Source organism: Crotalus tigris, unplaced genomic scaffold, assembly GCF_016545835.1.
Source record: "Crotalus tigris isolate CLP2741 ecotype Arizona unplaced genomic scaffold, ASM1654583v1 scf7180000019363.1367679, whole genome shotgun sequence".
Lineage (NCBI taxonomy): Eukaryota > Metazoa > Chordata > Lepidosauria > Squamata > Viperidae > Crotalus > Crotalus tigris.
The window spans coordinates 1,110,325-1,121,120 of record NW_024097499.1 but is presented as its reverse complement, the minus strand read 5'-3'; the positions used below and the strand labels follow the sequence as shown (position 1 = coordinate 1,121,120).

The 10,796-nt window shown below is 37.1% G+C and overlaps 1 long non-coding RNA gene across 1 annotated transcript; it reads left to right on the top strand.

Moving 5' to 3' along the window:
* The first annotated feature begins 1,153 nt into the window (after positions 1 to 1,153).
* Positions 1,154 to 10,796, top strand: LOC120316347. Its single transcript, XR_005558933.1, has 3 exons — positions 1,154 to 1,262; positions 9,365 to 9,483; positions 10,702 to 10,796. It is a non-coding gene; the product is annotated as an uncharacterized LOC120316347 (long non-coding RNA).

The window sequence follows — 10,796 nt, the reverse complement described above, 5'->3', positions numbered from 1 at the left end:
CCCCCCCCTCACTCTATACATGTACACACACACATACATATACACACACACACATCCATGACTCATTGGGTCATCCTTGTAGAGATATTTCCTTACCTAAACAGAGAAACAAAATAACCACAAGCTGATTGCTATTGTTTGAGTTTTAAAATTAAAGTGGAAAATACCATTTTTAAAAAAAGAAGAAAGATGCATAGCAAGATACATATAGATGCTTTTTGTTTAACAAAGGATGCTTTTGATGACAACATTTATGGTTGATCTGCCATTCTTTTCACCACAGTGCTTGCTGTACATTGCCATTCTTACCTCAGAACAGTTTAGAACCCCTGCCAGCTTCTCCAGTGAGTTGCAGGAAACTGTCAAAGACAGATTAAAAATAGGATCATGTGAGTCACTGAGGGCTAGGGTAGGACTGATCTTCCATGATCTCTGGTAGCTGAAGAAGAGGCCAGTCTACCCTCAGTTGGAAGGAAGCAACTGAAAAATGAAACGGATGGGCAAGGACAAAGCTATAGTAGCTAATACATTTGACTGACTCCAGAGAGGTCCAGTTTCCACTGCATCTGCAGTCTTAGCATCCCACTTGGTGACTTTTATGTTTTGGAGTTCACGGCATTGAAGCAAGACACATGTTGTAATCAAGTACTTCTTTATTCATTCCTTAACTCAACTTGCAACCAAGCAGGCATGCAGGCCTTTTATAGTCTCCCAAACCCAGGCAGTCCAGCCAATAGGGAAGAAACTTTTTTCGTGCCTTGCGCATGCGCACAAGTCCAGCGCCAGCCAGTCTAGTCCCAGGCAGCTTTTCGGTTGCCCAGGACCATTTGCAACATTTCTGGGCCTGCTGAAATTCTTCAGCAGGCCTAGGACATAACAGTGACTTTCAGCCCAACATACGTCACAGGATTATTGAGAAATAATGTAAACAGATGGAGCACTATATATGTGCCTTGAGTTCCTGAACAAAAATGGGGTGTAGATAGATGGTGCAGATACAACAAAAGAGACACATAAAGCAATAAAAATATCCAGGCCTTTCTTCATGTACCTTAAAGTTGTTGGTTCTTTAAGAGCCACATGATGAATGAATTCTTTGCTGCTGGGTGGGGGAGGGAGCAAGGGATTATGAGACTGACTGGGAAACTGCCACAGAACATTGAAAATGAAAACCGCATTACCATAGCAGCAGCCCAGCAGTCACAACTTCCACAAATTTTATTATTTCAGGAGTCATGGGTCCTGGATTTTGGACACATTCAGTAAGTTAACCCACTTGAGGTACCATGAGAGGATGGATGGATGGATGAATGGATGGATAAAATAATTTGTATAGTCCTCTGGGATTCTTAGAGGACCATTGTATGTATTCATTTCAATGAATTTTTATTTGCCATTCCTTTATTAATTATGATCCTGACAGATTATAAGTATGGCACTTACAAAGAATAGTTTTTCTTTTCTTTAAACAACAGTTCACAAAATTATATGTTATGTGTTTCCTTAATGTTTGCTAGAAACAAGCTTATTATCCAAACATACAGTCTCCTGTACCCTGTTTTGAGGACTTGTGGTTAAAGTTTAAAAACATTGTAAAATCCATAATGTTGGGTTAATGGTTTTTTTTTAAACAACAAAATAATAAATGTCTATAGTGATTCTCAGTCATCCAGGTAAGGTTGTCCCAAAGGTGCTTTTTTCCAGAGGCAACTGGACTTTCTTGTGTTTCTTTTGAAGATGTTTCGCTTCTCATTCAGCTCTGACTAGATGGTTGTGAATCTTTTAAAGAAACACAAGCTGCCTCCTGAAAAAAACACCTTTGAGACAAAATAATAAGTAAAAGGGTTTTGAGGTGGGGGTTCCCCTTCATTGTGAATTACATATCGAATACCCATTTTTGGCTGGGCAAAAAGCTATAAAGTAATAATATAATTTGTTCATATTTGATTAAATATATGCAAGATAGTATTGGTTTAAGATCGTATTAAACCTTACAAAGATAGAATAAGGATGCTTTAAAAAATGATTTGCTGCTTACAGTACAGTACCTTCCTTAATGAATTGTAATTTCATTAGTATGCTATTGTTTTGTTCAGATTGCAACTCTGAGACCCCTGAAAAATAGAAAACACAGTTCTACTGGAAAACATTAGTGAATAGATACTAATTAATCAAGGTTTCTGTTATCTCTTAATCTGTACTATTTTTGCTTGTCATTCTGTAGGGTACAAACCATTTTTTAAAAATTCCATCTGCCAACTATCAGACAATTATTCACACCAGACCCTGCAATTTTTGCTTATGAGTTTTTTTCCCCCAAAAGAAAAATTTGTAATGAGAAGATTGTGCATTTTCTCAGAACTAAGCTGCAATACGGTATTTTATTCTTAAGAAAATGCAAATATGTTCCTAATTTGCCCAGTTAATTCATTAGAAGACAATGGCCATATAATCTTTTGGCACAACTCCCAATGTTTCATAGCCAATTTGGCCAATTCACTAGCATCTGGAGAAACATAGGTTATCTACCCTGATTTAGCACAGAGCTCTTACTGCCTCTCTGACCCATCCATTACCACTTTGCAGCTGCATTGCACATCTGGTCTATTCAAGCAGCCGAATAAAATCCAGGGGTTTCAGAATAGCCAGCAACATCTCATCGCTTCATCATACATTTTGATGTGTTACAAATTTCCATTTTAGAAGAAAAAGAGCAGTGGTGGGATTCAAATATGTGAACAATCAGTTCTCTGTGTGGGTGCCACTTCCAGAAGTCCATTCTGGGCCTGGGCAACAAAAAATTAGCTACCGGTTCTGCCGAAGTGGTACGAACCGGATGAATCCCACCACTGAAAAAGAGTCCACCGCTCTTCCTGTCAAGTTAGTTTCTGTTTGCAGAAGGCTGGGTTCCTTTCTTTTCTTTCCAGATGGGAAGCATTTAGATGTGATATTCTTCTGATCTGAAATAATAAACCTACCCTGCATATCAAAACTGTGCCATCTTATTCCCATCTCATTCCAATGTGCTACTGAGACTAACATGAGGCAGATTTTTTTTTCAATAAGAGTACCATTAATAACTGGTTTTCCCAGTTGCAATGTATGGCTGCGAAAGTTGGACCATAAGAAAGGCTGAGCGCCAAAGAATTGAGGCCTTTGAACTATGGTGCTGGAGAAGACTCCTGCGAGTCCCTTGGGCTGCAAGGCGTTCAAACCGGTCAGTCCTAGAAGAGATCAACCCCGACTGCTCTTTAGAAGGCCAGATTCTGAAGTTGAAACTCAAATACTTTGGCCACCTAATGAGAAGGAAGGACTCACTGGAGAAGGGCCTAATGCTGGGAAAGATTGAGGGCAATAGAAAAAGGGGACGACAGAGAATGAGATGGCTGGATGGAGTCACTGAAGCAGTAGGTGTGAACTTAAATGGACTCCAGAAGATGGTAGAGGACAGGAAGACCTGGAGGAACGTTGTCCATGGGGTCGCGATGGGTCGGACACGACTTCGCAATTAACAACAATTAACAACAACAACCATTAATGAATAATTAAATTTTACATCTTCATCTCAGCAGCTCAAGCAGTATATGTTTCAAGAGTCAATAATGGAACTGTCTATATTTCCCAAGTCTGGGTTTGCCTGGTATTTCATCTGGTTGTGTCATTTAATGGTCTTTATATCTTTCCTCACAACTCCTAAATTCTAACACTTTTAATATTTGACCAATTAAATTACTACGATGGAGTGGAACACTCAAAGCACTGAAATAATACAAGGTCTGGAAAATAGAAAGAGGAGGAAGAGGGGTGGGAATATGAATCCTTCAAGGAGTAACATGAGGGAAAAAATGAAATAAAGTGTCTGATACAGAATTTGTATACCGAAGACAAAGTCAGAGATAGTAGCTTCTATAGAATCTTATTTGGAGAATCTCCATTATACTAGGTAATATTCCATAAAAGTTAATTGGCTGTGTACCATGAAATAAAATTTAGAAAGTAGTAGGCTTCAGTAATTCTGAAGGAAGAGTAATGTGCATAGTGCCAGAGATTTTAACATGCTATTTTCCTAGAAGTTGGCATAGAGCTGAATCCAACTATCACTGAAGTCTCCTAAATCATACTGTTTTTAATGGAGGAAATGAAACATTCCCCCCCCCATATTTAAATAAATGGGGCTTTTAAAATAATTAATTCTATCTGGTTTGTGTCCTATTGCCTAGGAAGCCATGAAAGCATTTGACTCAAAATAGGTAACACACAAAGAATCAAAAGTTGGAGAAGAAAATCATCACATAGTAATAAGTTAGCCTTTCAACTTTTAATGATATAATCCAATTAGAGAAGATTTTAAGAATTCAAGAACTAGAGTTTATTATCTATTTTTCTAAAGATCTATCAATGAGTTTTAATTAAATAAGAAGTTCTGGTTCTGATCCTATGTATCTTTATAGTAGGCCCCAGTCAGTAAGGCTAACTAACTTTTGAATCAACGTGCCCAACAATGGAATAAAAACCAGAGCAATAGATATTTCCAATGGATTCAAACTTACTTGAATCTGTTAAAAGTACATGGAGACGATCAGTCAGCATTAATTACAAAACCAACTGGACCAACATAAATCTCTCGGTACATATTCCATGCCATCTGGAGAAAATATATTTGAGTTTATAGCATGCTTATAAAATACTGTTATCTATCATTGTCCAGCCAACTTTCTAGTGATTCCCATGGTATAAAAATATTTCATTTATAGCAATCCTTCAATGATAAATAGAGATACTTGCAGATTGGAAAAAAACAAAAAACAAAATGAAGAATCCAGTAAGTCAAAACCAATTATTAATTTGTCTTCATAGTGGGACAATAATATCATTTTTCAGTAGCATTCCTCAACATGTTGCCCTACAAATATCTTAAACTTCAATATACTCTCCAACCAACATGGAAGGACAGGATAGCTCCTTTGAACTAGACTTTTTCTATTCCTGCAGTGCTGTATTTCACCTGACAATGTTCATGTTTTGATTGAATAGTATATATGCAATAAATGCAGTGTAAATTTGTTTTCTTCTTTGGTTTTCAGTCTTTGTAAAAACAGAATCTGTACTGCACACAATTTTCTTGGTCTGCTGATCAACAGTTTTAAATTATATTTGGCCTTCATTAAACTATATATTCAATTTTTAATTGAAAAAGCATAAAATGGAATTCTGAACACACTAAAAGAGCCTAGTAATAGATACATGGGCAAAATACCAGGAAAAAAATGAGTAGGAGGAGTTGGAGAAATATGAAAAGCTCCATGAAAATAAGAAGGGAGTGGGTTGAAGATCACCAAATAATTGTCGGAAAACTTAGTATATTAAACTATTTCAGGTTAAATACTATAACTAGTCCTTCTTAGCAATAGTTGGATTGGGGAAAGTCGATTTCATTAGATCTTCCTAGCTTCCATTTGGAGAAAAAGAATTATATTAACTCACTAACTTTTCATGGGTATTTCTCAACAAAAAATGTAACATTTTAGGTGGAAATACAAGGAAACTTTTATTCACATGGAAACATCCAAATTATCTGATCCTGCTTCTAGCCTTTTTTGGTTGGTAGGTTACCTGGCCTGGCTTTGTCAATCTTCTTGGTGCATTGAAAAGAAAGTCAAGAAATGAAAGCGCCTGTTTCAGATACCAAGAAAACTGAGAAAGTAAGAAAAGTTGAAGTTCTAAAAAGACCCTTTTTCACCGAGCTTGCTAATAAAGACGATCCATCTCTTCATTACCATGCTACACATCCACCTCAGTTAGACTTCACAAAAGGGGGGGAAAGCGGTCTTTATAGCTGTACATGATTATATTTTCCTTTTGTATTGAGTTCAAAGTCTTTTCTTTAAAAAAGCATGGGTAGATTGCTCACAATGTAATGGGCCATTCCCAGGAAATGAGGGGGAAATGGCCTTTGCGGTTTTATATGACTACAATAGGTTATGTGTAAAAAAACAGCTTTAAAAAAACTAATGCATATTAGCTTCGAACAGCCATATTCTAACACCGTGTGGCTCTTCCAGTAGAGCAGATGAATGGAGGTATAGAAGAAGAAACCTTCAGTGACAAAGAGATAAAGGCTTAGCTAAAAGGACCTGGATCTCTGTTTCAGGCAGCTCTATAGGTTCCGTCAGGAAATGAGTTATTAGGAGTAATGAAATCAGAGATTGACGATACAAAAACTTTTCAGATCCTTCAGAACAAGGCAATGACACCAGCCTTTTGCTTCTCCACTTTGTAATGATTTCCTTTGAATGGCGGTTCTGAAAAAGCTGTGAGACGTCTTCCTGTTAGCGCTTTTTCATCTGTTCCAAACATTGGCCAATAATAACCCCAAACCTATTCTTCCCTTTCTTTTTTTTTAAACATATATTGACTATAATGACTATCAATTATCCAGTTAATGCCTCCGATTTGAGAAAGAGTTAGAGCTCCTCTGTGCTGCTGCCAGATGCCAATGTAGAAGTTTTTATCAGATAGAGTTTTACGCAGTTATTACTTTCCCAAGTCTATCGTCCACTGTGAAAGAAAAGCAGATCAACACTGCGACATGTTAACAAAAATTGGGGTCAATTGTTCTTAGCAGCTTTAGAAACAACTCTTCCATTGAAAGAACTCTTCCTTTTAAGTCTGGCATTTGCAAAAAAAAAAAAAAAAAAAGCAGGAAAACATGCTAAATGGCTTTCAGAAGAACTCTTCTTCTTTAATGTCCTCACCAGCTTAGCTTAAAGTTAATAGGTTGAATTAATAAGTCAGATTGTTTATTTATTTTATTAAATTTTTACGCTACTCGTCTTCTCTGTAAGTCAAGAGTCCCCTACAAATTTTTGGCCTTTTGGCTGCCTTTATCAATTTGTTTATTACAGTTAAGGCTGTCCAATAACTAAAGAACTATAGAATATGTAAGGAATGGATAAATTAAAATTTAATATTAAAAAATAATAATAAATAGGCAATCTTTCTCAATATGACGACGTATTGGAGAGATACGAGAGGCACTGGTCCAACATATCTGATGGCACCAAATTGACATAAAATGTGTTACACAATCTTACTATATTGATATTTTGGGAGCTTTCTTCCATAATCCAAATTCACAGAATGTACCCAATTTTTCTCAGATTTTGCCCTGCAAAAATCAGCAAGCTGTTTAAGAATGGATCTTTAAGATATTTTTAGTTCTTTGCTTCTGTCCTATTGATTTGCTAAGGACTCACAGGATTGGCACTAACTGAGTTCAAGGAATGTTTTTGAAATTTTGAGTCTCAAAATTGTATCAGTACAGCTGTGCAGCCAGTTGAAATTGCTGCCTACAATTACATTGAATAAAATGGAAATAAAATAAACGAGTATGGAAAGCTCTGCCTTTATGGAAACTTGGCAGATGTTGACATTTTAAATTAGAAGTTTGTTGGAAGGATGTAGTATGTTTATTTATTTATTTATTTATTTTTGGAGCAATGCACACGGTCATATTTATATAGCAGATGCAATTTGTGTCATGGAAGATAATTATATGTGTGTGTGTGTGTGTGTGTGTGTGTGTGTGTGTGTGTGTGTGTATATATATATATATATATATAGTTGCAATAGCCCTTGGCAGGACCACTTGGCAGGATTTACATATAATTAAGACGAAACAATGATTATTTTATGAAACTAATGTAATGTCATTATCTGGGCTTACACATGCACAATTTAAATGCACAGTTTGACTCACAAAGATCTAGGAAGGAAGAAAACTTAGCTGAGGGAAATCAAGATATATTTAAAAAGTCCAAAATTAGTATTTTCCATTATTAGTTTCTCACAGAATGGCATATTTTATTGAAAATATGTAGAGCTAGGATTCCTTCAAGCATGTAAGTAATTGCCTTTTCCAGGACTGGTCAATTAAAAAGATGACCACAGAACTGGAAGAAATTGTAAAGGTTATTTAGCCCAAAATCCTACTCTGTGCAGAATCCATTACAGCATCTCTGAAAGTTGAGCAGCATCTGCTTAAAGACCTCTAAAATCAGAGAATTTACCTTGTCAGATGGTAGACTCTCCCACCAGTTGACAGTTCTGTCAGAAAGAAAATATAGAGTTGTTTTTTTAAAAAAAATGTTTGCCTTACAACATTGCTATAAAACTAATCAGTTATGTCATTATATTGTAAGAAATGGCTAAAATATAGAAGCATATATATGCTGCTTTTATCTTAACTACATTAAGATAGATAAGATAAGATAACCTTTATTGTCATTTTTTTTACTGTGGGCGCAACGGCACACATCAAAAAATGAAATTTAGTTGCCCGCTCTCAAAGTGAAACATACACATGACACACACCTAAACATACTTTATACAACATATTTATAGACCCACACCCCTACATATACATAACAAATAAATATTAAATACTGTCCATCTTGAATAAATAACAGAAAGAGGAGTTCACAAGGTTAATGCTGTATGGAATGAAACTATGGCTGAATCTGGATGTTCTGCTATGGATACCACAAAGCCTCCTCCCAGAAGGTAACAAGGAAAACAGGTCGTGAAGAGGATGTGTATTGTCCCAGATAATCTTACAGACCCTGCACAAGCAATGCTTCTATGCTATGTCCTGGATGGGAGGGAGGGAACTGCGAAGGATCTTTTCAGCCATCCTCACCACTCTCTGCACCGCCTTCCTGTCTGAAGCAGTGATGCTTCCAAACCAGACTGTGATGCCGTATGATAGGATGCTTTCAATTGTCCCCCTGTAGAAAGTGGTAAGGATAGGAGAAGGAAGATGTGCCTTTCTCATGCGACGGACAAAATGCAGGCACTGCTGTGCCCGTTTCGCCAGTGTTTCGCTGTTCAGCGACCAAGCTAGCCTACTTGTTAGCCGCACACCCAGGAATTTGATGCTGGTAACCATCTCCAAGGTGAATCATTAATGCACAGAGAAGTGTGGCTGTGCCTGCTTTTCTGAAATCGACAATGATCTCTTTAGTTTTTCTGGTATTTAAAACTAGGCTGTTTTCCTTACACCAGTTCACCAACCCCTCATCCTCCTTGTGGTAAGCATCCACATTGTCATCATGAATAAGGCCCACTACTGTTGTATCATCTATGAACTTCACAATATGGTTGGTGGCAAACCTAGCACAACAGTCATGGGTCAACAGGGTGAACAGCAGCAGACTTAGGACTCAGCCCTGAGGAGAACCTGTGCTCAAGAAAATGGTATTAGGGGTATTTGTTCCAACTCACACAAATTGGGGCTTGTTGGTAAGAAAATCGAGCCTGTTGGTAAAAAAATTAATGTACATTTCTCCAATTTCTGGGTTTGCAGAACACTTAGCCAGCATGATAGACAGATGCAAGATTCACTGTTTTCATCAAATGCATTTTTTTCATATGTGCATGTGATATCATAACATGAGCTCAAAGGATGGAACTTACATTGCATTGGTAAGTAACTGTTTTCACCATTCCTCTTGCTCTTTGGTGGCACCAGATTAATAGCTCTCTCTCCTGCCTAGGTCTATTCTATCTCAGTAATGAGGGTAGCAACAGATGCAGTTTCTGCAACTGGATGGAAGAAAAGTAAAAGAAAATTGTTACTGAATTCCCCTGACTTCATTTGTCTTACCTCCAAATGTCACTTGCCAGCAGGGGGAAAAAAAAATCCACCAATAATTTTCCTTAGCATAGAATTGGTTGAGGAGGAGACAAATCTGACAGATCAAAACTCTGATCTGGTTTTGCACAATTGTTTGGCACAGATGCATTCAAAAGAAGCTGGATTATCAGCTTAGATTTGGATATAATTTTAGTAGTATCCAGTTCCAAGCCAGGAGAAAAAAAATGGATGAACAGAACCAACCACAGCATGTAGTTCTGACAAAATGGAGTTGAGAGTAGGTGGGTTTTTATACCTTCTTTGGGGCTTTGTATTTGAGATGCCTGTTCCTGTCCTTTAATATTCTAATGGCTGTGCCAGATTCCCAAGGGGTTATGTAGGGGTCATGGCTGGCTCTATAGGCAAAAGGGGAAATGCAAATCCTAAGTGTTTGTCTGAGCTAATCATGTCAACTTTTGGCTTGCCTAATTGTGTTGCTTATCTGGAGTTTGCTCTTTGCTTATGAATAGAGTGGCCCAATCTTTATGAATGGATACAAAATCTAAAGACTGGCCTCTTCATGTTTTTGCTTGAGGCTGGGGCTGCTTTCTGCCTTTGTTAAGATTTTTCTCCATTTCTCCTTTAGGGGAAATATTCTATCCTGCCTCTTTTAATATTCCCCAAAATATTTCATTCTCTAGGAGGGGGTGCATTTTTACTACAATTCCTAATTGTGGTTATTGTTACTTTGGAATTGTGCTAAATATATATTTAAAAATAACCCTCACTCATAAGTAACTGCTGAAGAATAAGTACCTGCAAGATGAATAGAATAGAATAGAGTAGAGTAGAGTAGGGTAGAGTAGAGTAGAGTAGAGTAGAGTAGAGTAGAGTAGAGTAGGATAATAACTTTATTGTCACTTTGAATGTACACTAATCGGCATACATTAAAATGAAATTTTGTTGCATTCGGCTCTGTATACACTACATAACTATGACAAAAATAAGTAAATATGTGACACAGAGAAACAACAGTCTAAATGTTGGTCTCCTGCTGCATCCAATAGGCATATTATTTGGCTGTCTTTCTGTACAAGTTAAACTTCAGGATTACTTGGAGGTGGGAAGAATGCAGAGAAACATGAAGAAAAAATAAATAAAA